General features: G+C 36.7%; 1 long non-coding RNA gene across 1 annotated transcript in view; it reads right to left on the bottom strand.

Moving 5' to 3' along the window:
• The window catches only part of LOC122814055, a 326,478-nt gene that overhangs the window by 32,607 nt on the left and 272,221 nt on the right, over positions 1–21,650 (bottom strand). The window contains exon 2 of the long non-coding RNA XR_006366771.1: positions 14,833–14,952. This is a non-coding gene — a long non-coding RNA (uncharacterized LOC122814055). The remainder of the gene's footprint in view (positions 1–14,832; positions 14,953–21,650) is intronic.

Below are 21,650 nucleotides of genomic sequence, written 5' to 3'. Positions count from 1 at the left end.
AAGGAGAGATTATTGTCAATGGTTATTCCTAAAAGTTTTGTAGTAGGATCAGGTGAGATGATAGTACCATTATTTGAGGAGATGGTAAAGTTTAAAGGGGGGGACCGAGTGGTGGGGGAGAAGAGGAGGAGTTTTGTTTTTTTGGCATTTAGTAAGAGAAACCGTCTAGAAAACCATGTTTCTACAGTATTAAAGGTATTTTGGGTCAGTGAGATCAGTTCTGTAGAGGATGGTGCCGAGCAGATAAGGGTTGAATCATCTGCGTATTGTATGCAGGTTGCTTGTGGGATTGCAGTCTGAAGATCGTTAATAAACAGGGAGAACAGAAGTGGACCAAGAATGGAGCCCTGGGGAACTCCGATGGAAATGGGCAAGAGTGATGAGATATGGTTTTCCCATATTACTGCTTGTTGTCTGTTGTTAAGATAAGATCTAAACCAATTAATGGCGAATTTATCACAAGAGAGAGATTCAAGAATGTTAATTAAGAGAGAGTGGTTGACCATGTCGAAAGCTTTAGAGAGATCAATGAAAAAAGCGGAAGAGAGAGTATTGTTGTTTCGATTTTTGTTGATAGTATCTACAAAGGAAAGAAGGGCAGTGGTGGTACTGTGGTGAGGTCTAAAGCCATGCTGACAGTTTGCTATTATGTTGTGAAGAGAGAGATAGTGCACAAGTTGCTGATGAATACATTTTTCCATGATTTTTGCTAGGGGTGAGAGAAGGGCAATTGGTCTAAAGTTGGAAAGGTCAAGGGAGTTACCACCTTTATGTAGTGGGATAATATAGGAGACTTTCCAGATGTCAGGGATGGTTCCCTCTTGGATAGTTCTGTTTATAAGTAAGGATATAGGGTATGCAATTTCTTTGGCAGCTTTCTGAAGGAAAAGAGAAGGGAGCTTGTCTGCAGAAGGGATGCAAGGTTTCATTTTGTGAATGAGTCTGTAGATGAAAGAAGTAGATATAGGTTTTAGAGAGAAGTTGTAGGAGGAGTTAGCTATATTAGTTGGAATATAAGAGTTGTTGGTGTTCATTTGTTTGGCTAGGGATTGAATAGTTTCAGAGAAAAAAGAGTTGAATGCATTAGCAGTCTGGAGAGGGGTTTCTGGGTCAGCATTAAGTGGGGAAGGAGTTTTAGCAATTCCTGGGGAAAGAAGTCTATTTACTGATGACCAGAATTGTTTAGAATTGTTAAGATGAGTTTCCTGAAGTTCACAGTAGAATTTTTTGTTGTCAGAGATTATTGATTTCTTAGCCAGATTTCTAAGCTGGCGGAAATGAACTAAATCAGGGTTTTGTCTATGGCATCTCCATTTCGTCCATGCTTTGTTTCTAGTATGAATGAGTTTTTTAGTATCGTTGGTAAGCCATGGGGCTGTTTTGGTCTTTACTCTAATAGAACGTTCAGGAGCATGTGTATCAAGTATGGATAAGAAGGTAGTATTAAAGAATAAGACTGCCTCCTACAGGGGAAGTGATTTTAAGCAATTCCAATTGCATGCTCTCAGTTCAGCTTGAAAAAGGTCTATGTTAAAATGCTTGATAGAACGAATTAGCCTTGTATTTGGGAGGTTAACACATTCTGACTTTTCTCTAGTAATGTAGGTTAGGGAGTGGTCGCTGATATCGTCTGGCATAGTACCTACTTTATACTGTTTGTTGACTTTATTTGTGAGTATCCAGTCTAATATACTCTCTCTCTTACTGGGCTTATTGACTCTTGTAGTTGAGGTAATAGTTTGGGTGAAACCATGTAGGTTAATATGAGAGGAGGGATTGTCAGCATTAATAGTGTTCCAATCTATGTTAACGTTGCCATGAATTATGGTTTCTTGGGGGTAGGTGGTAGAAACCCAGCTAAGAAAGTCTTCTAATATTGGAATGTTATTACCTGGAGGAAGATACAAGCATATAAAGTAAAGGGCTTTTTTGGCATTAAGTTGGAGTTTAATGATGATGGCTTCTATTTTGCTATCTTGGTTTGGACATGCTGGTTGAGTAGAGATGTTAAGTTGATTTTTGAAAAGTATTGCTACTCCACCACCCTTACGTTTTAAGCGGTCATGTCTTACTATATTATAACCTTGGGGTATAATCTCTGAGTCTTTTGTGCCTGGGTTTAGCCAGGTTTCAGAGAGGCAAAGAATGTCAAAAGAGTGGATATCTAAGAGGGCATGGATAAAGAGTATTTTCTTATTTATGCTTTGAATGTTGAGGTGTCCTATGAGGAAGTTATTATTAAGGTTAGATGAGCAGTTTTGGGGAGGAGGGGAGATAGGGCCAGGGTTGGGGTGGATGTCACCATCTTGTAGGGTAGGATTAACTAGTTTAGTTAAATAGTTGCTCTTTAGAAATGTTAGAGGTTTTGTTTTTTTGTCTGATTGTAGGAGGTAGGTAAGGTGATGTAGCCTGTGGAATTTAGATAGATGATAGCTAGGGGTGGAATTAACATTAGAGTATGATGTGAAAGTGAATATAGTAGGTGTGTTTTTGTGAGGAGTTATGATAGTTGTTAAGTGGAATTTCAAAGAAGGTGAGATGGTATGTTGAGAGAAGGGTGGTCAAGAGTAAGACTGAGAGAATAGGCATAGTTGGTAGGCAGGGAGTCATTATTTAGTAATCCGAGAAGTGAGGAGGAAAGAGGAAAGTACAAAGGAGAGAGAATGAGTGTGGTAAGTAAGAGAGGGGGTAGTATATCTATTTAAAAATGTTGGTGAATAAGAATTGGATTCTATAGGGAATAAAGAATGATATGACTGGAGAAGAAAGAGGAGGGGTAAAGAGAGAAGTATAAGAAAAGGGGAAAGGTAATATAAGAATTAAGGTAATAGGGCAAAGAAAGAGAAGGGGGAGTGGAAGGGGTGTGTTAAGGCTTGGTAACAATTTGGCGGGAAGGAGAGGGATATGATAGGAGGGGTAGGGGTGTGGCTGTAGAGCTATAAGACTAGGACCCCTGGGGGTGGGTGGGAATTGGGGGTAGGGAGGGGAGCGGAGTGAGCCCGCAGGGCGAACGGAGCGGGTAGACACCACAGAAGGTCGGATGAGAAAGGAGACAATCAGAAATAGCAGGAAAGTAACATAGGAAAGGTGAGAGTCTAGCAGGAAAGGGTAAGAACAAGACCAGTAACACTAGTTAAATAGCAGAAGCTAATACAGAGCCAGTGTAAAGCATATAGAAGTAAGGAAGCAGGAGTGAGATAGGTATGGAAGTGAAAGGGAGGAATAAGGATAAGATAAGAGTATGGAGTAGAGGGAGGAACAGAATAAACAGTAAGGTAAGGAGAAGAATGCACAGCAGTGGATAAGGGCAAGTAAAAGCTTTACAGCCAGAGAAGGGCTAGGTTAGAGCCAAGAGTAGCTGCAAAGAGGTCACTAGAAGAGAGGGGTGTCCTACTATATAGTGCAGGTAGAGAGATAGGGACAGGTGGTTGTAACTGAGGTAGGGCAAAGAGGAGGCTGAGTGTACAAGTTAAGGAGAGTAGAGGCAGTGAATAAGGAGAGAATGCTAAAAAAGGGGGGGGGGAGCAAAGAATTAGAGGTAGCTGGCTGTTGGAGGCTGGAGCATAGGTAACCTTAATCCCTTGTAGGGAGTCCTAATAGGAGCCAAACAAAATCAAAATTACTGCAAGTCCAGACGTACTTTCTATTCCCAGTTGAATAGTATGATGTGAGGCAGGCGGAGTAGCCTGTATTTGACTGTAGGAAAGGCCAGGTTCACCAGATAGCAGTAGCTTAGGGCAGGAGTCAGTAGAGCTAGAGTTTAGAACTTTGGGGAAAAAAGAAGAGAGGCAGGGTAAGGAAAAGTGAAAAAGAGGGACAGTAATTAGCATATGTATTCAGTTAAATGGCATAAAAACAGCAAATAAGTAACAGTGGAAATCATTGTAGCAAGTATTAACCAATCTAAATACAGGAAACTAGACAGCACATTAGAACAGCAAGTATGTTAGTTCTCTTGTCTTAGAAGCAGATTGGCAAATGTAAAACAGTTAAAAACAATTCTGTAAATCCATACTAAGAGACAATGATAGTAGACAGAATCAGGTACTAAGTACAATATACGCAGGATAAATTAGCTAGGTTAATCTAGATATGCCTGGGGAGTAGGCAATGTAACTTTAAAAGGGGCGGCAGGCAACAACAAGGGCATGAATATTTAAATCTCAGTTGGTGTTGCACTATACAAAAAAACGGCAGGTAGAGAGGCCACTATTTGGGTGTAAACCAAAAAAGAAATTAAGGTGATGCTTAGTCAATACATTTGGAGGACAAAATAAAAGGTATAGACTAGAAACGGGAATTATAGTAAATAATTTAGAAGTCACTATGGGAGGGAGGGTCGAGAAGTAGGACAACCCTAGGGATTACTGCAGCAGAAAAGCGCGGAATGCAGTAGTGCACGTTGTCGGCCAGTAAGGAGTTTAACTGTACTTTCAGTTTAAATTGCTGTCCGCATTCATGGGCAGATTAACTGCAGTGACTATGATACAAATAATGAAGCAGCAATGCCTTTTCCAGGACTGCCTTTGCTGGGTCTTACCTAAGGCGTTGTTAATGTAATGAAGATGCCAGCTGAACACGTGGGAGAGCTCCACGTGAGTGGCGCAGTGTAAAATAGTGGAGAATGTATAAGGTACTGGGAACCGATTAATCTAGCCTAAAAGGCAAACAAGTCTAAAAAATAAACAAGCCTAAAAGGTCTAAGTGAGGAACTACTTACAGCATGCGAAAACAGCGCTTGGTAAAAGCAGACCAGGCATTACAAAAAGTATAAAGCTTTAGGCAAGGGAACACCTGAAAATAAGTAGTGCAATAAAACAACACTGGTATCGGGGAGCTACAACCTAGTAGGAGGTGCAGCAAAAGCATCAATACCTTCAGTAAACCTCATGCACGACAGTAGTAGGTAGTTCCGTCATATACAGCATATAAAGCATCAAAAAACGTTCTGCAAACCCTATGCATAAACAGTAGGAGGTTGTTTCATCATGTAAGGAGAAACGCGGTGAATATTAACAGTAAATTACTGAGCGTAAACACACTAGGACAAATGAGGTACATATGCTAGTGTATACTCCCCTTAGGTCAGACCTACACACGGCGTATCAGCAAATATATTTGTAAAGTATTCCTCAGACACAAATACAGCATTAAAAGCACAGGTTATAGGCAGCAAAAACAAATACAGTAATGATACCCTGGTTAAGGGCAGCAAGAAATAAGCAATCCTGAATGCAAACAAAAACGGGAACTCCGTTTAGGTAACCTACCAGAGCAGGCCCATAGTGCAGGAGCCACAGCAGCCAGTGACCTAGACAGGTTGAGAGAGGTAAGAGGAGTGGCGCAGGTACAGGAAGGGGTATAAATAAACTCCCCAGGGAGTGGGGCGGAACAGGAGCAGAGCAAAAGAGTTTCAGGAAAAGGTGGGCGGAACTAGGAAAGACAGGGGAGTAACAGAGAAGAATATCAGGGGGAGGAGTAGCAAGATACTCGAGAGTGCGAGGTAGAGAAAAAATAGAGGTTGAAAAGAAAGTGAACACGCAAGGAAGCGTGGACAGAAGGGGGAGAGATGGGACACCACAGAAGGTCGGATGAGAAAGGAGACAATCAGAAATAGCAGGAAAGTAACATAGGAAAGGTGAGAGTCTAGCAGGAAAGGGTAAGAACAAGACCAGTAACACTAGTTAAATAGCAGAAGCTAATATAGAGCCAGTGTAAAGCATATAGAAGTAAGGAAGCAGGAGTGAGATAGGTATGGAAGTGAAAGGGAGGAATAAGGATAAGATAAGAGTATGGAGTAGAGGGAGGAACAGAATAAACAGTAAGGTAAGGAGAAGAATGCACAGCAGCGGATAAGGGCAAGTAAAAGCTTTACAGCCAGAGAAGGGCTAGGTTAGAGCCAAGAGTAGCTGCAAAGAGGTCACTAGAAGAGAGGGGTGTCCTACTATATAGTGCAGGGAGAGAGATAGGGACAGGTGGTTGTAACTGAGGTAGGGCAAAGAGGAGGCTGAGTGTACAAGTTAAGGAGAGTAGAGGCAGTGAATAAGGAGAGAATGCTAAAAAAGGGGGGGGGGGCAAAGAATTAGATGTAGCTGGCTGTTGGAGGCTGGAGCATTGGTAACCTTAATCCCTTGTAGGGAGTCCTAATAGGAGCCAAACAAAATCAAAATGACTGCAAGTCCAGACGTACTTTCTATTCCCAGTTGAATAGTATGATGTGAGGCAGGCGGAGTAGCCTGTATTTGACTGTAGGAAAGGCCAGGTTCGCCAGACACCAGATAGCAGTAGCTTAGGGCAGGAGTCAATAGAGCTAGAGTTTAGAATTTCTATTCCCAGTTGAATAGTATGATGTGAGGCAGGCGGAGTAGCCTGTATTTGACTGTAGGAAAGGCCAGGTTCGCCAGACACCAGATAGCAGTAGCTTAGGGCAGGAGTCAGTAGAGCTAGAGTTTAGAACAGAGCAGGCCCGTAGTGCAGGAGCCACAGCAGCCAGTGACCTAGACAGGTTGAGAGAGGTAAGAGTTTAGTTTAGTACAAAACTCACTGTATTTTATTAGGAATGTATACTTTGTCCATTTATTCTTAATTGTATTGTTTCTATGCCTTCTCTGATATTCTGGAACTTTGTACTATGTATAGTTAGTTTAGATATATTCTGGTCAATTCTATATAGGAGTTTGCATGTTCTCCCTGTGTTCGCGTGGGTTTCCTCCTGGTACTCCGGTTTCCTCCTACATTCCAAAGACCTGCATCTGGAGCATTTCTCCCTGGGCCTCCACTGAAAACAGGTTCTGTGGAACCTAGTCGGACATTCCCGGTCAACAAATGTTAAATAAATAAATAAATAAATAAATAAATAAATATTGTACAATGTAATTTAACTCTGTTTCCAGTTTTTCTTGGAGCTTTTCTCCTCGGGTCTCTGCTGAAAAAGGACTAATTTGCCCAGTCAGACTAACTCAATCAACAAATGTCAAATAAATAAATAAATAAAAGGGCAAGTGGGGCACTTAGCAGTGAAAAAAAGGCAATTTATTTATTTATTTAGCTATCTTATGTCCATAAGAGAAGTACATATGTGATACAGGCTTTACTCACAGTCATTAAGAATTGCATTCACGGTAATTGCAGGGGAAAATGTCATACAAAAATATAAATAAGGCTAATATTGTTCCTGGTTAGTGTGTTATCCAGTGGTAACAACAGTAATGATAGTCTAACACATCATTTTGAGCTGCCCATTGCTTTAGCTCATTTCAAAGTCTGCTTAAGAGACATACTTTGATTGGAAGGCATGTTTGTTACCTCATTCGCACACAGGATCCATTTGCCAAGAACTTGGATGACTTACCTGGTAATAGGAATGAAGCAGGAAAACATCTCAAAAATGAGCAAGAAATAGTTCACCAAGGGAGATAGTCACAAGATCCCCTACAACAGTGGTTAATATAAAAAAAAAATGTCAGATTTTTCCTAGTGAGGATTAGACATTGGGGTAAAATCAGAGATTGCAAAGTAATCCATAGTGAAAGAGTCAGCTCCCCAGCATAACCCACTGGTGACCACAATCAGCTGCAAGCAATGGTTAGAGAAGGACTTAACTTCAACGGAGACTAGACTGAAGACCTCAAAGTTGACTGGAAAGAAAACACAGGAGCTCAAGAAAAAACTCTGGGCTCCAGCACCTCAGGAAGAAGAGGAAGTAGGTGGAGCCAAAGTGCGGCAGCATCTAAGAACAGCATGTGTAAAGAACGACAAAACAGGTATAAGTTTGAGCCAGGTATACACATAAGGTACATAAGGAAACCTGGTAGTGGAATGTAGAAGTCCAGGAAACTATCTAAAGAGGGAATACAGAAAGAAGTCAGAGATGGAAAATAATTGATCATGCTAAATGGTGATAGTGGTTGGCCAAGAAAGAGTTATTGCAGTTGCAATGGCAAAGAACAAGGCATCAAACAAACTCTACCAGATTCTGGGAAGGGACTTGGATGGCACAAAAAAGAAGCTGTACCAGATGCATGGCAGTACAGAAAAATAAAGAAGATAGTTGGTAGATGCCATTCATAAGAGATGCCAGCAACAAACTGCTCACCAGTTCAGAGGACATCAAGGGCAGATGGAAGGAGTATTTCAGGAAGCTTCTGAAGAAAGGAAAACCCACAGAAGCTGCATTTCCCCATACACAGGATACACTGAAAGTGGAAGGGAAACCCATTCTAACAGAAATACAAAGTGCACTGAAGAAAATTAAGTCAGAGAAGGCTGCAGGGTCAGATAAAGACACTGAGGATATGACCAAGATGTTGGGTGCATTAGGGGATAAATGGTTCTTGAGTGTGCTCATTGTACCATGGAGAGGGAGGCATGCCCTAGATGACTGAATAATAACAATTGTAGTGTCATTGTACAAAACAAAAGGAATATTCATCACTGCGGGCAGTACAGAAGTATCAAACTCCTGTCACTCTGCATGAAAGTGATGGGCAGTGTGATTGACAAACAAATACTCAGAGACACATAATGTGAGCAGTCTGGATTCACAGCAGAGTTCAGTACAAGTGATCTAATGTTTCCAGTGAGGCACATAAAATCAGAGCTGGGGAAGGAGTTCAATTGGGCTTTCCTAGAATTGGAGAAAGAGTATGACATGGTCCCAAGAATGCTAATTTAATTAGTTCTGCAACAGTTTGAATTCTGGAAACATTAACAGAATTAATGCAAGTTATGCACAAGGACCCAAAGCACGGTTTGATGATGTTAAGATTTGCTTTGGGTGTGATAAGGATGGACAGGATTAGGAATGAGTATATCAGAGAGTCAGCTCAGTTTGGAGACAAAGCCAGAGAGGTGAGATTGCATTGGTTTGGACATGTGCTGAGGAGAGATGCTGGGTATACTGAGAAATGAATGTTAAGGATGGAACTGCCAGGTAAGAGGAGAAGAGGAAGGCCTAAGATAAGGTTTATGGATGTGGTAAGAGAAAACATGCAGGTGGTTGGTGTGACAGAGCAAGATGCAGAGGACAGGAAGAAATGGAAACAGATGATCCACTGTAGTGACCCCTAATGGGAACAGCCAAAAGAAGAAGAAGAAGATGCACAAGGACCCAAAGACAAAACAGGTGGATGGATTGTGGAAATAGCACCTGTGACACCCTAACAGGAACAGCTGAAAGAAGAAGAAGATGCACAAGGACCCAAAGACAAAACAGGTGGATGGGTTGTAAGAAATAACACCTGTGACAGGCCGGCATGACTACTGCAGAGGGTAGGAAAGTGGCTCTGAATCCAGAAAAGTTGTGAAAGTTAACGAGACACACAGACCCCATGTAAAAATGGGAAAAAGTGCGTGATGATGATGATGATTATGATGATTAGTATAATGAGGAGGAGGAGGAATTAAATAAATTTGATCTTCTATCGTGATTTATTTTAACCATTTGAAATTTCAGAACCCACTAGACTGAGTCCTGAAACGTGGAGACTGAATGATCGAAAGATTGGACTTGTATATACTAAGTCCAAGATACCATTTCTCGGAATATTCCCTTTTCTCTGAGGTATTGCAATCACAGAGTTGGTATACATAAGCTCATGGATATAGGGGTGCAAGGGGAGGGCTTGCCTCCCTTCAAAAAGTAGTTTTGAGGAGAAGAGTGATTTTTGAGATTCACATTTCTCCTGTGTTTTTGATCTTTTTTTCCATCTTTTTGGCACTAGACATTTTAAGTGCTGACATTTCAATAGGGAATCATTTATTTCTGTAGTATGTGAACTACACAGTGGCAGTCAGATGTAACAGCTTATCACAGGTACTCAGTGGATCTATTTCTGATCATAGTCCTTGTGATAATGTGAGGTATTGCCAGCTATGCTAGGAGACGTAGGGCAGTGGATGTGTAACATAAGTCAGCACAGCTAGCTCAAATTTTGTAAAGGATTATATGTCATTTGTATAGCAAGTTGTTTTGTACAGATGCTTGTGTTGAAAATGTATTTGTACAGCTGCTTGTGTTAATAATATACCAACAGTGGGTCCTGCTGGACAGAAAAGGGATATACATTTATATCAGACTGAACTGTTGTAAATAGGATACCAAAGAGAGGAAGTTAATCTCAGTCCAGCTAATTTTGAAAAATAGTAAGAAATTAAATTACTTAATTTAGGCCATAAAGATTGTATCCTACCATTCTGACTGCAACCATAGATGAAATGTCTGTGCCAGAGAATGGTTTATTTGCTCATGTAAGAAGAGTGAAAGTGTTTATTGTTTTATGGCTTCCAGATGCTATAGCACATCTTAGCAAAGCTCTATATGTGTATATAGTAATGCCTGTGTGCAAGGTTCTGGTTCACCACATGTTCATTTTAATATTTCTTGTGATTGAAACTCTGGTGTTTATTATAAACAGATATTTAGTATTTTCATGTTCTTTTCTTATTTATTATTAAATATATTTAAATGTTTCATTGTGACTGGTATTTTAGAGAAAATTTTAACTTCTGACAGTACTTATATATATATCTGGTGACAGCTCTGCCTACTCCAGAAAGCCTTACCACATTGGCCAACACTTTAATTTGTATTAATATTAATTTCACTCAGAATTGGGTACCCTTGTAAAAGCCTTGGAGCAGCTGCCTTTGGATTGTCTTGTGGTGGTGTAATTACTTTATAGCCTGGGTAGAAAGGGGCATATCTAGTAAATCTGTGCTAGGCTTTCCCAGGTGTGTGTGTGTGTGTGTGTGTGTGTGTGTGTGTGTGTGTGTGTGTGTGTGTGTGTGAGTGTGAAAATCAAATCTCAAAGAGTGTGTGTGTTAGCTGCTTGCAGCAGGGACACGAAGCATTGGTTTCACATAGAGAGTGCTGGAGGACTTGGCTTGGACACTTGGCTGAGGACTTGACCCTACAGCTGTGCCAATGGGAAGTCTTAATGGGGATCTGGAGAGAGAGAGCCCTTGAACTGACTGTGTTCCCTGTGTGCTCTTAAGGGAAATTGTGCTTGATGCAGAGAGCTGCATCTGGAAATGCTGGGTGCATCCATTTTTGTTCTAAGTGAACGTGCCTCTCCAGTGTCAGTGGTAAGGATTGAGGTTCCTTGATTACTGGCCCAGATTGGGGATGTCACAGTCCTGACAGCATATGAGATATTTTATATTGTATTGCTGAAAGTACCCATAGTGCAGAATTTCTAAAGCTTGGGCATTTCCAAATTCCAGTTTCACAAAAACGTATACAGTGGAATGTCAGGGATATGGTCAGAAATAGACAAATCACAAAGTCTCAGCTTATGTTTTTTGTTTGACATGCAAAAACAAAAGATGGAGACAAGAAACACTGGTTTATGAATTTCAAAGAGCAAACACACACACACACACACACACACACACACACACACACACACACACACACACACACACACACACTTGCTGTTGCTATATAGAGTTCCATTATGAATTTTACTCTAATTACTATCATCTGTATACAAAATTCAGAGGAAAAACACATTAAAGGTCCTGTTTGGTACTGGAACTAAAACAAAACCATAGAGGAAAATAGACTGAAAGCCAGATTTGACTGTGGGACTCAACTGTTATCAGGAAAATGCAACAAATGTCCAGTTTAGCTGTAGGTTTAAAAATATTATTTACAATTCACAAGTAGTGATTTATTAAATAAAAAAAATGTTAACAGCCAATCAGATCAGATATTTTTATTTATTTATTGACATTTGTTTACCAGGAAAGTCTGACTGGGCACAGGTGTCTTTTTTCAGTGGAGGTCTGGGGAGAAAAGATCCAAGGTGTCATATTTAATGCAATCAATATTTACAATAACACATTTTATAATGCAGTTTTAGTGAATACATAGCATAGCAGTCAGTACAATTACATTCATATTGTTATTGACAAACACTAATTTACAAGCATTGTATTAAGAATTTAAAGATAAAAGAGCAGTGTTTAGTATAAGAGTGAGGTATTAGAGGAGATACGTCTGAGTGTTAACAGAGAAGTAGGGCGGGAACAGTAATTTGGTTGTGCTAATTAGAAGTAGATACAGTAGTTTAAGTAATACAGTAAAGTGAGGTATTAGAAGGGGGATAAGCAGGTTAAGGGATTTAGTGCTTTAAATGGAGGTATAAGAAGGTGATGCACAATGTTAAGAGAGTTATGTCCCAGATGAAGGGCAGCAACAAAGCCAGGAGGCAGAGAGAAAATCTTTTAGTAATGGTTTGAAAATATGAAGGTGTGTGATACACCTTATTGATTTTTATTCCATGTTCTAGCTACACTGTTGGAATAGAAACTGACCCCAGCAGCTTTTTGTGGTTTGAAGATGGTAAGCAGTTGTTTCATATTTGACTGACAGGAACTATTTGGAAGGTAATATTGGGGTAGGAGGCTAATTGCTGGGCAGTTGGATGGGGTATGGATGATTTTATGGGTTACGGTGAGCTGAATATAAGATAGGTGATGAGGAAGCTCAAGCCAGTTGTGTTTTTTGTGCTGAACAGTGTTGGGTCCAGTAAGGTTTATATTTAGTTATAGCACCATTCAGTTCCAGAACTATGTGAGACTTGTAGTTTGGTCATGATAGGGGTTCCATATAGGAGAAAGGGTAAGAGGTAAGTGGTATCTAGAGTTACCTTGGCAGAGTTTGTAAGGAATTTCTTTACTTTATGTAGGAAATCTAGTTTTGGATGACTTTTCTTGATGCTGTTGTGGATATGCAAATTGAATTTAAGTTTGTCATTCGTTGATATCCTAAGCAGTTTTGTGTGTAGAGTAACTTCAATTAAGGCATTATTTAAAGAAAAAAAAATTAAAGCTGTTTTTTCATGGGAATGGGATTTTGGAAAAAAAGAGAAGTAATTTAGTTTTTTGGGGATTTAGTAGCAGGCAATGATTATCCTGTAGCCAAATTTCAGCAGAGTTATAGGCTTCTTGAGTAATTCTCTGAAGATGTGTTAGGTTATCAGAAATGCATATTGGGGGGGCGTGGCCAAGATGTCCACAGTGTAGCAGCATTTTTTATCAGCTCTGTCTTTAAACCCCTTTCTTGACAGGGATTTTAAATTCTATTTATCCTAATATTTATTTATTTATTTTATTTATTTAAATTTGTTGACCGGGAGTGTCTGACTGAATGTAGGTCCATTTTCAGCAGAGGCCCGGGGACTAAAGCTCCACAGTTGAAATAAACAGACAGTAGTTACATTGGATTACATAGCGATTAACAATTTAACATAGCAATTACTTACAACATATTTACAGATGAAGAACATAGTACATCAGTAGACAACTAGAATCTTTATCTGTGAAGTACATAACACACATTAACAAATGTTGCTATGAGAAGTTCCTGCTGTATAATAAGTACTAGGCTTATGAGCATCTGAGCTTGATATAACCAAGGTAGTTAATGGAGTGAAAAGAAAGGTAGTGGTTGGATGGGGTGGATGATATTAGAGTGGGAGTTGCAAGGGCATAGCCAGCATGTTTTTAGGTGCGCTTTTAGTAAAGTTTTGAAGTGGGTGCATGATGGTACGGAGGTAATTGTGGGTGGGAGTGAGTTCCATAATTTGGCTACGGCGCAAGAGAATAGTGCTTCACCAGCAGAGTTATTGGCTTTAGTGACCTGCAAGTGATTTTTGTTCTAGATCTTAGTGGTCTGGTGGTGCGATAGGGTTGGAGTAGATTCTGGAGGGATGGGACATTTAATGGATGGTTTACTAGTTTGTGGGTGAGTGAGAGTTGATACCACTGAAGGAGGTGAGGGAGTTCAAGCCAGCCCAGTTCAGCAACTGAGAGACAGTGGTGACTACTGTAGGATGCCCCTGTGGCGAATTTGGCGATTTTGTTGTAGCAGGTCTCTAGCTTGTTTAGATCACATTGCCTTAGGTTGGTATATATTGGAGAGGCATAAAGTAGGGTGGAGATAAGGTGGGAATTTGCTATTGAAATCTTTGCTGCTTTGGTGAGAAATTGCTTATTTCTGTATAACGCTCCTAGTTTTTTGTGGACTTTTTTATGGTCATGGATATGTGAATGTCAAATTTTAGTTTATTGTCTATTTCCACTCCTAGCAATTTGGTGTGTTCAGTTGGGTATATAGTGGTGTTGTCTTTTGCTGTGATGTTAAAGTGAGAGCTGTTTTGTGTATGTTTGGTGGGCTGGAAGATGAGTAGTTTAGTTTTGTTTGGGTTGAGTATTAACTGGGCATCGGATAACCATGTTTCAACAGAGGAAAAGGCTTCCTGTGTGACTTTTTGCAGTTTTGGTAGGGACTGGGCTGAGCAGATGATGGTGTAAACAGAGAAGAGTAGGGGTCCAAGGATGGATCCTTGGGGAACCCCTATTGGATTTTTGTCCTAAACTAATTTTTTAAACAATATATTAGGATAATATAAAAAACATTTTGCATAAATATTAATTTTTTCTGTCAAAAATCTACTAGAAATCTTCAGCAGCAGAACAACATGAGCTATAACAAATCTTCACAACAAGAATCAACATTTAAGTAAGAACTTCAATCATTAATAACCAACTTACAAGAACTCTCTTCAATACTAGACAAAATGGATATGAAAATAGATAACTTTAAGAAGAAATGTACGCAGCAAATGGATCTTATACATGATGACCTTACTCAGCAGACAAAACAGATATCAGGAATAGAAACTGTTCTGAATAACATTGACACCAGAACACAAGAGAATGAGCTTAACATTGAATTTCTATTAAAACAAAACACTTTTCTTCAATCAAAAGTGGATGATCTTGAAAACAGACCATGAAGAAGTCATATAAGAACATTTGGCTTACCTGAAGGCATAAAAGGAACAGATATGGTGAAATTTCTTTCTTCTTGGTTACCTCAAATTTTGGAACTTCCAGAGGCTCTGTCATATGGTATCAAAAGGGCATATAGATCCTTGGTAACATCTAAAAATAACAAGTCTAATTTTACTAGATCTGTAATTGTGAAATTTCTTTCTTCTCATGATAAAGAACTGGTATTAAAAACAGTTTGGGCAAAATGACCAATCAAAATAAAAGACAAAGTCATTAGATTTGATAATGATTATTGCCCTGTTGTAATCTCTAAAAGAAAATTCTTTTTAACTTTACTCAAAGAACTTAAGAAAAATCAAATTAAAGCAAACCTTTTATTCCCAGCAAAGCTAAAACTCTTCCTTCAAGATGGACAAAAAACTTTTGAAGATTTAGATACTGCCATTTCATTTATAAAAAAAAATAAATAAATAATAGAAAGAATTGAAGATATGGAGTGGGCTAGCACTAGCCTTAAAAGAAATGCTGACAGCAACACTTGGAAAACCTTTGATCCTAAAAAGAAGCTTAAGAAATGACTTGCTTACTTACTATCATTTAAACCCTACTGGCTTCAAAATACTCTACTTGTAATGAAAATCTTACTGAAACTAAGTTTTCAGCTGTAATGACCCTATAAATCGAGGAAATGAATTTGGATTTACAGGTGATCTATTTAGTTTGTTTATTTTATTGTCTGCTATTTTCTTGTATAATAATATCTTACTTAAAAATGATGGTTGTAGTCTTGTGTTGCATTCTGTTTTTGCTCATGGGTTTAGGTACTTTTGCTTTATTAGTTACATCTAACAGTCTGACTGTTCTGATAATTTGGGGATGTCATTTTCCTTGTTGCTTATGGAAAGGTCGCTTATATTAGTATCTTGTTTGGTTTTCATTTTGTCAGTTCATAGATGCTTTGCAAAAACTGAATAAGCATTGTCCAATATCTGCATTGCATTTGGAATAAGTATAGTTGCGTTGTAATGAATGGCTATGCTTGGTCTTGCTTACTGAATTACTGTCGTTAGACTGAGACAATTGATAAGCCCTCTTTTTGGATCTTACTGCAATGCTGTGTGCTGGGCAGGTGATTGCTGCCCATCTGTCTGTTTGCCTAGTTTTCTGGTAATTTGTTGTTGTGCCAGAGGTTGCAGAGTATGGCTGAAAGACTAACGCAAATGGCTGTGTTTTGGGAACATGTCCCTGTTGATTCTTACATTTGAATGCTGTATAGTGGCTGGTTAAGTTATCTTTATTTTATTTTGTTTTGAATTAATGTTTGGATTTGGTTGGGGTAGTTAAAGCAATGGTGGATTTGCTGCACGGGTTTTGCTAGGAATAATTATTTGCACTGACTGAATCCCTGAAGCTGGTTTGTGGTCATGTCGACTGGTTCTCATGCTGAACCTGATGTTTTTAAAAAAAAAAAAAAGAGAAGAATCCTATGACGATCCTTACCATTGGTTTCCCACCTCAACTTGCAAAAATCTTCGTCTGGGTTGAGCTCGAGAGGTCCTTTATTGTAGCCAACAGCTTTGGTACGTGATGGGAATCCCTGACTCATGAATCTGCGTTCATCAATGACATTTGACCTTGGACTTTCTTTGTTAATGTAGGCGTGGAACCTTGAGACGCTGGTCTGAGGTTGGTGAAGTGGCTGATCTCCTAAATGATTGTAACAATGGGGGACTCAACTGTTTTGTTAATGTGACTTTATTTTTATATGCAATGTTCTATTTGATTCATGGTTATCATGTTTCTATGGATGTGCGCAGGATGGCCATTGTGCTTGTGAGTTCTCGTTCCATTGCTCTATATGTTTTTGTTAGATTAATTAGTTATTTGTTGTAGGTGAGGTAAACACATGGGTTCCATTTTCAGCCATTACCATATTGCATTGCAGTGAATACTAGAATGTTCAGTTCAGTTGGACAGGCGTGCTTGCAAATGCGTGGGGAGAGGACAGAGCAGACAGACACAATAGTGGCAAAAATACATAAGGCTTTGGTGCTGTAGGGTTAGAGAGTTCATTGTAGTGCACCCAGCATGTTTGGTTATAGCAAACCAGTTTCTTATAACTGCTTGCCATTGTGTTTTAAGTTTACACAAACAAGAGAAACGGTGTACAGCAGTGATGTCATTATGAGGGCAATCCATTTATTTGTTTATTTTTTTTACTTATTTATTTAAGGTTTTTTTGTTGTTAAGTAGATAGGTTGGCTTGTATAAGACTATTATCAGCCACTATTTGGTCCACATGGCAAAGACATCAAAGATGACAGTAAAAGAGTATAACAGGCAAACAGCTATTATTACTACATCTTACAACAGAAATTAATATATATTGCACATAATGATAAAGACATACAAATTAAATATATAACACAGTTGATAAGATAAAAACTACTATAAAAGCAGAAAATTGTATAGGGTTCAAAATTCAGTAGGCAAATGATACATGTGTAGGGTTACCAGATGTCCACACAAGAAACTGTAGAATTAGTGGGAATATAGCACATGGAACCATTCAAAAAAGTCTTATAGGAGATGAAGTTATGAACTGAAGCAAGATTCCCTTCTCATGTAATATAAAGGAAAAGGAGGAGAAAATAAGGAAGGGAGGGATGAATTAATATAATCCTGCAAGAAGACAACCGAGTTTATTCCATTGCCATTGTTTATTTGTTTATGTTATACAGAATTCATCCTAGTATAATAATCACTTTCTTTTTGTACACATGCTTTTCATATACTTAGTTCATCATCTAAATCTCCCTAAGAACACACATTTATTACTATGGTAATGTGACTATTTCTAAATTTTCATTATGTCTAAATTTTACATGGTTATTTTTATTTCTGCTAAAAATATATATATATAGTAATTTGTTAGTAGCTATTTTAAATAACAAAACAATGCTTTTGGCTGTACTTATAATACGATCCCTTACAGTTAAACATGATTTTTTTTTTGAGACCTTATCATAATGTTGTCACACATTTGTATTGGTCTTTCAGACTACATCATTAATCATATGGCTATAAACACTTAATTGTCTCTAGTTGTCTCTACCTAGTTGGTAAATTTGTTTTTATAACATTGAGGTATATGCTTCACTTATTCTATAAAGCCAAATATGTAACATAATATCTCATTTCAGAGACATTAGCTTTATTGTATGGAGGACTGAAATACTTATGTTAGTCTTATTAATGAAACACCTTAAGGCTGTTGTCTAATTGTACTAATCTTATAGCTGTTTATTTAAACTCTCCTGTTGTCCACATGGGTTAGCTGGTTATAAGTTGGCATTGGTATTTATTTATTCTTTTAAATAATAGCCTATTTGATTTGGAAGCCACCGAATTTAGTAATAATATAAATTCTGATGTGATACTTTTTTGCATATCAATCTAAGTAATGCTACATTATGATCTTTTACCAAGATAATTGATAATTGTAAAATGGTCAGATTAATAGAACAATATAATTATTATAGAAATGTTGATTAAAATCTTATTCTATCTCCTATGGGAAACAAAGGAAAGAGGAAAGGAAAGGGAAAGGGAAGTTATTATTCTAAAAGGTATTATTAACCTTCTTGTATTTTTGAGTATTCCTTCTTTTGATTGTATTTACCTCTTATTTTTTTTGTACTTTTTTGTTATACAATTGCTTATTACTGTTTGTGCTATGTTGGAGCTTTTTCTCCCCGGGCCTCTACTGAAAATGGAAATATATCCAGTTAGACTAGCCTGGTAAACAAATGTAAAATAAAAATAAAATAAATAAATATTCTCTACCTGAATATTACATAATTTTTAGACAGTAGCTGGTTTGATATTACTACTAGTTTAAGGGTTAATTTAGGTGATACTATGTCACCTAAATTGGGAGTGTTATACTTCAGAGAGGGATGGATTGTAAATATTGTTTCACAATCTAGTTATAGTATTAGTTGTTTGTTTTTTTTATGTTCACCACTAATATGAAAAGTAAATACTTTCAAAATGATCAGAAAGTTATGTCTCTTCCAACTGGAAAATTTCATATTATATTACTGGAAGTTATTACAATAGTAATACCTGATGGTCGGTTTCCTGACACATTTTGTTTAATTTAAATGTCAGCTATAAAAAGTATTTCTATCAATATTAATGGCTTAAATAATCCAAATAAGAGAGGAAATTTATTTAGATACCTTAAACTTCATAAATCACAACTAATATTTTTACAAGAGATTTACCTACTGTCGGAGGAGATATCTAAACTCAGTAATAAATCTTATTCTGTACTGGTAAGCTCAGAACATTCTCAAAAGAAAAGAAGAGTGGCCATTATGTGGAATAACACATTACCATTACCCAAAATAATAGATATCTACAAAGACAATAAATGAATGTTCTGTGCTATAATTTTGGAATTAAATCAAAAAATTTATACATTATTTAATATATATTGGATTCCAGGTATAGGTACTAACACTGTTAAACAACAGCTAGACCAAATTGTACATTTTACAAAAGGGAAATCAATAATAGCAGGGGACTTTAACTGCATATTGGATTATAATAATTCTTCTAATAAAGGTAAAAGGAAGATCTCATCTTCGGCTAAAAAGTTAAAAGATTTTATTGAAATATTCCTTTTAAAAGACTTTAATAATTTTGCTGAATCAAATTAATTGTTTTACACATTTTATTCCCATAGACATGACTCACATTCTGGAATTGATAGAGTTTTGGTTTCGAGTGATTTATTAGACTTTCTAAGTAATACAAGAGTAATAACTTGCCCTATATCTGACCATAATGCTATTACCTTTGATCTTTACATTAATAATATTTATACCATTCAAATCAAAATAATACCTGCTTATATTACAAAATTAAAAGGATTTAAAGAATTCATTACAATTGAAATCCAAAATTTTATGGAACTGAATAACACAAATAACATAGAAATATATATTTGGGATGCTCTAAAAGCATATTTATATGGAAGAATTATGAGCCGGTATTATAATAAAAATAAATGATGAGATAAAGAACTCTGTGATATACAACATAAAATAGACAATTTAAAGCTTAATCAAAAAGCAGATATGGATATAAATCATAAACAAAAAGAAATAAACTCTCTAAATAAATATATTGAAATATTAAACCATAAAACAAAAATAATTTTAGAAAAGTATAAATTAGTCAATTATTCAACTAATCCAAAATCCTTAAAGTTATTGGCTAATAAAACTAAAAGATTAAATAAAATTAATCATATCAATGAAATATATTCTCCTCAAAAAAAAAAAAAGATGGTAACAAACTTACATAACATTCTGTATGAGTTTAGAAAGTTTTTTTAACAATATTAACCAAAATTCTAATACAACAGATCCTAAAGAAGATATAAAATATACTAATAAAAGAAAATCTACAGAACAAAAAGATATTATAGGTAAGTCTATATCTCTTAAAGATTTTCAAACACAAATTAATAAATTAAAACAAAACAAAGCCCCAGGAAATGATGGAATCATTCCAGAAATTTATAAAATATTGCCCAATTCAACACTAAAATTACTTTGTGAAGTCTCTAATATTGCTCAAAACTTTATCAAAACCCCTCCTTCATGGAAATACACTTTTATTTCACTTGTATTGAAACCCAACAAAGACCCTACCAAATGTTCCTCATATAGACCCATTTCATTACTCAATATAGATTACAAAATGTTCATGTCCATTTATGCTGATAGATTAAAACAATTCTTACCTAACCTGATTGACGATAATCAAACAGGATTCATCGTAAATAGGAATTCCTATGATAACATAAAAAAACTTTAATTTTGATTGAATCAGTTAAACAATTAAATAAAAAATTGACGTTAATTAGTTTAGATATTAACAGTGCATTTGATTCTATTAACTGGAATTACTTATTTATCCTATTAGAGGAACTAAATTTCTCCTATAAATGTATAAATATAATTTCCCAACTATATATAGGCAGTCAAGCATACATTAAAATTGGCACAAATATCTCTCAAAATATACCATTAGTTAAAGGCACTAAACAAGGATGACCATTATCCCCTTTATTATTTACACTAATTATGGAACCATGGGCGAATTTATTTAGATGGGATAACAATATAAAAGGTTATAATCCAAATTCAAATTCATTATATAAAACAGTTGTTTGCTGATGACATTCTTCTTACCCTAGCAGATGAAAACACATCTATTTGAGCCCATTTTAATAACATAAATCTTTTTCAAAGGAAATCTAGTCTAACTTTTAATAATAACAAAACACAAATTCTCTTAATTGGCACAGAACAATTTAATTTACAAGATGATTATAAAAATATCTAGCTCAGTCTGATCAATTTCTTTATTTAGGTATTTCAATTGCCAAAATATTAAAGATATCATAGAAATTAATTATAATAATTGCCTTACAATAATAGACAACTTGACAAAGAAATGGAATAAAAATAATTTCTCTATGGATGAAAGACTCACTATTATTAAAATGATCCTACTCCCCAAAATTCTTTACATTATTCAATCATTCTCTTTACCTTCCCCATACTGGATAATTAAAAAAAATAAATGCAATATTTCAAAATTTTTTATGGTTTCAAATAAATCTAGAATTGCTTTATCTCACCATATGAAAAACTAGGATATGGAGGCATAGCAGTGCCTAATTTGGAATTCTATTCAATCTCATCTACAGTAAAAGTGATTTCTCTCTTAACTGATACTGAATATCAAGCTAAATGGAAAAAAAATTG

This window comes from Protopterus annectens, chromosome 10.part0, assembly GCF_019279795.1.
Source record: "Protopterus annectens isolate FY-2018-M chromosome 10.part0, PAN1.0, whole genome shotgun sequence".
In the NCBI taxonomy this organism is placed as follows: domain Eukaryota; kingdom Metazoa; phylum Chordata; order Ceratodontiformes; family Protopteridae; genus Protopterus; species Protopterus annectens.
Note: the sequence above shows the minus strand (reverse complement) of the source record. Positions and strands in the feature narration are given on the sequence as shown.